The following is a 6,378-nucleotide window of genomic DNA, read 5'->3' on the forward strand; positions in this document are numbered from 1 at the left end:
TGACCATTATTTTTACTTTCGTAGAACGACAAAAAAGGATAATTATTGCCATAATTGGCTTATGTTTAGTTTTATTTCTTTGTTAAATAAAAAAAGGTTAACTTTGCCACTGATCTAGCCTGGTCAGTAGAACGACATCCGGTGTAATGAGCTTGCTTTGTGGTAGATGGTTGGAAAAGCAGGTCGTGGTGTACTTGCAAGAACTCCGACGCTCAAGTCAGAGTTTGAGAAACGAATGAGGTTAATGGTTAAATATATTGTACACTTTTATATAGTGGAGGTGGTGGTTTGCAAGTTTTTATGGCTGAGAGTTGTTGGTTGACAGTTATAGATGGCAAACAAATCTCCTCGTGATAGAAGACTTTGAATAGTGTGATTGGTCCAAAATGAATTAGGCCATGTTTTTTGACCCTGGGTTGTGAGAGTATGCTTTTGAGAAGTCCAAAAGACACTCCATTAATACATATATCTATTTTACAACAATATTAGTCATCGAATGTGATTTTTCCCTTTCCTATAAAAAAAAAGTTATAAAATTTAGTAAAAAAAAAAAATAAACGATTTCTTATGGTTGGTCAGTTTTTATCTGACCCTTTTACTAAGTGTGATAACTTACAAAAAATAAAACAATAATATACTTAAGAGACATTTTTTAAATATTATAATATTAGGATGACTTTTAAATCTCCATAAGGTCTAAAATATACTTTTTTTTAGGGAGTCTAAAATATACTTAATTAAGGTATGAAGAGCATGTGTTTTATAAATCATTTAGTGATAAATCTATTTCTTATATGAATAAAGGGGGTGAATATGGCTGACATTGTCAATTATGTTTATGTTATGATTATCTTTGTTTCTCTATTTCTTGTTGCAACCAATATTGAAGGTAAGCAGTTTTATCATTTTCAAATTTCATTTTTTTACTTCATACACGATATTTTATCGTATTTTTGTTACATTATCTTATTCGTTTTCTTCATTACAACAGCATTTATCACATGCTTTGACGATGAAGATTGTGTACAAAAAAGGTGTCATGATCCTCAAACACCAAAGTGTGTGGGCAAAATATGTAAATGCAGACTAGTGTACACCCAAGAAGATTATGTGCTGACATGATTATGTATTTTTACCATACCTAAAAGAGTACACAAACACCTTCAAAAATATTCTACAAGTTTACATTTTGTTATTGGGTTAGCACCCCCAATAGTTTAAATTTTTTGTTTTTTTTTTCAAATTTGAAGAATTTGTAGTTATGACTTTGTACTCTAAGATGATGGTAAAAAAAAGGCAGAAAATAAAAATATTTGATTGTCTTATTCTCTCTTGGTTTTTGAAATTTTTTCACCACATTCAATCTAGGCATCTTTTTTTTCAGTGGTGGTCGGACCTTGCATATTTTATGCATTGTCCCTACCAACTGAGCTAAGCTCACAAGGACATTCAATCTAAGCATTTAATTTTTATATTTAAATATTATATAGGCTAAAGTGCAACTTTGGCCCCCTATCTTTCAAAAAGTTGCGATTTTAGCCCCCTAAGTATGAAAACTACAATTTTGGCCCCCCATGTTTAGGGAAATATGCTCTTTTAACCCCCTAACTTAAGGGAAATATGTCTATTGACCCCTTATCTTTTCAAAATGTTGCGATTATGGCCCCTTATCTTTTCAAAATGGCCCCTTTTTTTGGACACGTGTCGCCTTCTCAGCAGTTTTCAAAGTTAGGGGGCCAAAATTGTAGTTTTCAAAGTTAGGGGGCCAAAATCGCAACTTTTTGAAAGATAAGGGGCCAAAGTTGCACTTTAGCCTATTATATATTTACATAATAATATTATAATATTTCCTCTAAAATTAACTTTAACATTTAAGTTGAAAATTTAATTTTTAATACTTTATCTAAGCCTTTTATTTTATACATTATATCATAATTTTCATACTTTTGTAATTTTTCTCACACTTAACTTAATATTTTTATTACATTTAAATTTCTAAATATAAATATATGGTTTGTTCTCTTTTAAAAGATATGATAAATAAAACGTCTATACAATTAATTGTTTATTTTTCTGTGTCGTCTTCAACATAACAATTCAATTTATGTTACACCTTGGTTTTTAATAGAGACCATGTATTTTTTTTTAATCAACTTCTGAAAACAATGCCCTTTCCACGACCGCTGCCTCCATCAGTTCCTCACCGGACTAATGATTTGGCGCTAGAAGGATAGGATCGTTTGCTAACCGCCACAGTCTAACGATCCTCTATCGTAATCGTTTTCCTGCCACGCGCTCCTCCGTCGTAACCGTTTTCAGTAACACGTTCCTCCACTGCAACGGTTGACAGTCACTACTCCATCCTCGGAAGAAATGGCCAGAACTCGTAGGAGAACCTCCGCTGTACAGGAATCACGTCCTGGGATCCAAATCCTCCAAGATCAAGCGATACCAGTTCTTGAACCGGTGAATCAAGAACGAAACGAGAACGTCGTTGTCCTCGATGCAACGATCAACACTTATACTTACACAGCGATAGAAGAAACAATACTTCCTCCTCCACCTCCTCCATGCACGAATCCTCTTCCTCTAGAGGCGAGCAAACTCCTGAGGAATTTGGCGAGTTTACTCCAATAACAGAACAATAGGCTCAAGTGTAACACCTTAAACCCCGAATGCAGTAAATCATGTGAATAAATCAATTATTCGAAAGATTTTAGAGGCTACATCTTCACTTTCTCAAATCATGCATAAATATGTTTTCAAAAGCTCGCAGTGGAAAAATCATCATACATAAATAATTTCAACAACATATAATAATCCTCAAGTACATGAATAATTAAACCTCAACACCATGTCATAGGTCTCATAATACATCACCAAAATATTTCAAATTTCGACATAAACAGACAAGGTACATAAATGTAAAAGTCCTGACACCCTAATCAGAGCCCTATCTAAGACTCCAAGCGGAAGGTAAGAGGTAGCTCCAAATCTAAACCTCAAGTAACACACAAGCACTAAGAAAATCAATCATGCACACCGTCTACCCATTCATACAAATAGGTAGGTGGTCAACCAAACGACCACTGGGGGTTATATTATATTATACAAAATAACATATAATCAAATAATAGTATAACAACAAATTCATTTTCCAAGTCAAGTATATAAACTCTTAATCAAATCATCCAAAAATGAATCTTTACATCAACATTATTCATCGAGTATACTGGTATAATCAAGCAACATATACAAGTAATCGAAGAGTATAACATTCTCTAAGCAGTGGATGAGGTAGGTGGGAAGTTCTTGACCGCGGAGCAAGTGAAGAAGTCTGTGGATGGTGAAAATAGTGTGTTTATGATGTTTGCTTCATTGAAGGAAAGTAGTGACAAAGGAGTTGGCGATTTGTCGGTAGTGCAAGAGTTTCTAGAAGTTTTCCAGAAGACGTTACCGATTTACCGTCGGAGAGAGAAGTGGAGTTTGCAATTGATTTGGTGCAAGGAACGAGTCATATTTTGATTGCGTCGTATCGGATGTCTACATCAGAGTTGGGTGAATTAAAGAAGCAGTTGGAAGAGTTGCTTGAGAAGCAGTTTATCATGCCGAGTGTTTCGTCGTGGGGTGCTCCAGTGTTGCTAGTTAAGAAGAATGATGCCAACATGAGGCTGTGTGTGGATTATCGGCAGTTGAACAAGGTGACCATTAAGAATCGGTATCCGCTCCCGAGGATTGATGATTTAATGGATCAGTTGGTTGGTGTGGAAGTTTTTTAGTAAAATTGATTTAAGATCGGTACCCCACGGAGAAACTTCTCAAGCAACTCTTTCAACTGCGTCTTCAGCTCATCCAACTCTGATGCATACATCCGATACAGCGCAAGTTATCCGACATAAACATCGATATCAAACACCATCAACATCAAAATATAAACATGTTTATCACCAATCATTCATCAAATAATCTTCCCCAAAAAACAAACACCTTTCATATATGCAATCACCACAATTATTATTATCAAATTGCAAATAAGAAGTCAACAACATATTTCAATACATGCAATCACCACATTCAAATATCAACATGAAGCATGTATAAATTCATAATCAATAATCGGCATTTAGTATATTCACATCAATATCAACAACATCACCACAAATCAACAACTTCATACAATTTCCCACAATCAAAACAAAGGAGAAAAGTACATCACATCATGATAAAAAGCATGTTCAACACCTATTAATCATTCATACATCTCCATACAATCATATCAAACTATTCACAAAAGATTTTAAAGGTATCCGGTCTTAAAGACCATTTTCGATAAAGTTCGTATATCGTTTTACCATTTTCCAAGTTATCCGACAAAACAAATCAAACACGTTTGAAAACCTCAAATAAGTATATACACAAATCACATATGAGTGCAGTGGTGTATACATCAACATCTCATAGGCCAATTCACTTTAATTTCAAAGTTCGCGAAGTTCGTATCGTTGCTCTCATATTGCAAAATCAATTCGTTTTCAAAACAAAACAAAGTTAGATCCATCATATCATAGGTTAAATATTCTTAAACACCTTAAATGAACTCCTAATACTCAAGTTTTGAAGTTTGGAAACAAACCATAATTTTTGGGTTGACTTAGAAATAGTTATGTTGACTTTTCATAAAATTTTACCGAGACCTGCGTGGAGTATTTTCATCATAACTCAAAATCTAAAAATCATTTTTAAATCAAACGAAACCATTGGAAAGCTAACACAATTATCTAAAACTTTCATGTATACAACAAAGACCGATTCAAAACAAAAATGTGTGAAAAAGATGCAAGAAGACGAAACAAGGAATGATGTCACTGTGCAACTCGCCACCAAATCGCCACGGGCTCGCCTCACGAGTTGCACCAGACAGCAACTCAAAATTCTGGTTTTCCTCTCGGGAAAACCATCCTTTTTTACACCAAAACCCCATTTTTTATCCCCAAATCAGTCCCCAAAGTTGTCTAAACGTTTATGAACTTAAAAAGGCAATCAAAAACCATATAAAACTTGAAATCAAAACATCATTACATCACAAATCATCAATTCACCCATTTTTCATAAACCTCTCAAGAACAACTCAAATTCATATCAAACTCCATAGTTATGAATACCCATGGCATGAACCATCAACAACAACATCTCATAACAACCCCAACATCAACTAACCATGAATTCATCAACAATCTAACAACAACAATACAATACTTCACTAATTTTCAGCAAAACACAAGGTATACATGTATATGTATCACTAGCATGTAAATTCTACATCAACAACTAATTATCATCAAATTCACATACCCAAACATTGTATCAAAATAAGAGCAAGAATTTCATCAATTAAATTCACAATTAATCACTTTTCACAAATAAGCACTTTTTAATATAAGTAGAATAGAGATTATAACTACAAGATTATGATAGAACATTATCCCCCTTACCTCAATTGAGCACAAACCTAGCCTTAACTTCAATTTAGCTCCTTGAATATCTACCCCCTTCTTCATCTTCAAGTTCTTCTCTTCTTACCCTTTTTCTCTTCCTCTAGCTGTTTCTCTCTCTACCTCTCTCAAAAGTTATGTGAAATGAATGTGAAACCCTATTTTCTCTAAATACTAGAGTTTATATACGCTCCACACTAATGGTCTTAACCCTCAAAAGTGTTAAAGGGGTCAAAGCTCTCATTAACTAACTCACAAAGTTTCTACTCACCTACGGTTAAAAGTAATCGAATAATTACCGGCTCTTAACTAATTACCACAACCCATTGTAACTTAGTAAAAATAATGGTTCTCACTTGAAACACTAAAAATAATCCTCACAGTGAAATTACTGATTTACCCTTGCTCACACAATGACCAAAATACCCCCTAAGTTCAAAATGACCAAAATACCCTTCTAACACTGAATTCTAATAATCCCAACCAGAAATACACATAAAGGCAATTAATCACATACAAGCACATATAAACACGTATAAATAAATAATAAAATAAATCTAACGAAAAACGGGTTGTTACAGTTATTGTGTACCCAACGGTTGAAGCAAATAATTATGAAATCAAACCTGCACTTTTTAACTTAGTGCAGCAAAATCAATTTTCCGGATCACCGACTAAGGATCCGAATCTTCATATTTCTAACTTTTTAAGACTTAGTGGAACTTTGAAAGCAAACAAAGAAGCTGTAAGGCTGCACCTCTTTCCTTTCTCTTTAAGGGATAGAGCTAGTGCATGGTTTCACTCCTTGCAAAATGGTTCTACTACCTCATGGGACCAAATGAGGCAAGCATTTCTTGCCCGATTCTTTACCCCTAGTAAAACTGCT

At 34.2% G+C, this 6,378-nt stretch overlaps 1 long non-coding RNA gene across 1 annotated transcript; it reads left to right on the forward strand.

The window, feature by feature from the left end:
- Nucleotides 1-757: 757 nt before the first annotated feature.
- On the forward strand, nt 758-1,187 carry LOC146954606 (uncharacterized). Its single transcript, XR_015014183.1, has 2 exons — nt 758-889; nt 992-1,187. It is a non-coding gene; the product is annotated as an uncharacterized LOC146954606 (long non-coding RNA).
- Nucleotides 1,188-6,378: the final 5,191 nt, after the last annotated feature.

Source organism: Medicago sativa, chromosome 1, assembly GCF_051527215.1.
Source record: "Medicago sativa cultivar Bolivia chromosome 1, Bolivia_mono, whole genome shotgun sequence".
In the NCBI taxonomy this organism is placed as follows: Eukaryota; Viridiplantae; Streptophyta; class Magnoliopsida; order Fabales; family Fabaceae; genus Medicago; species Medicago sativa.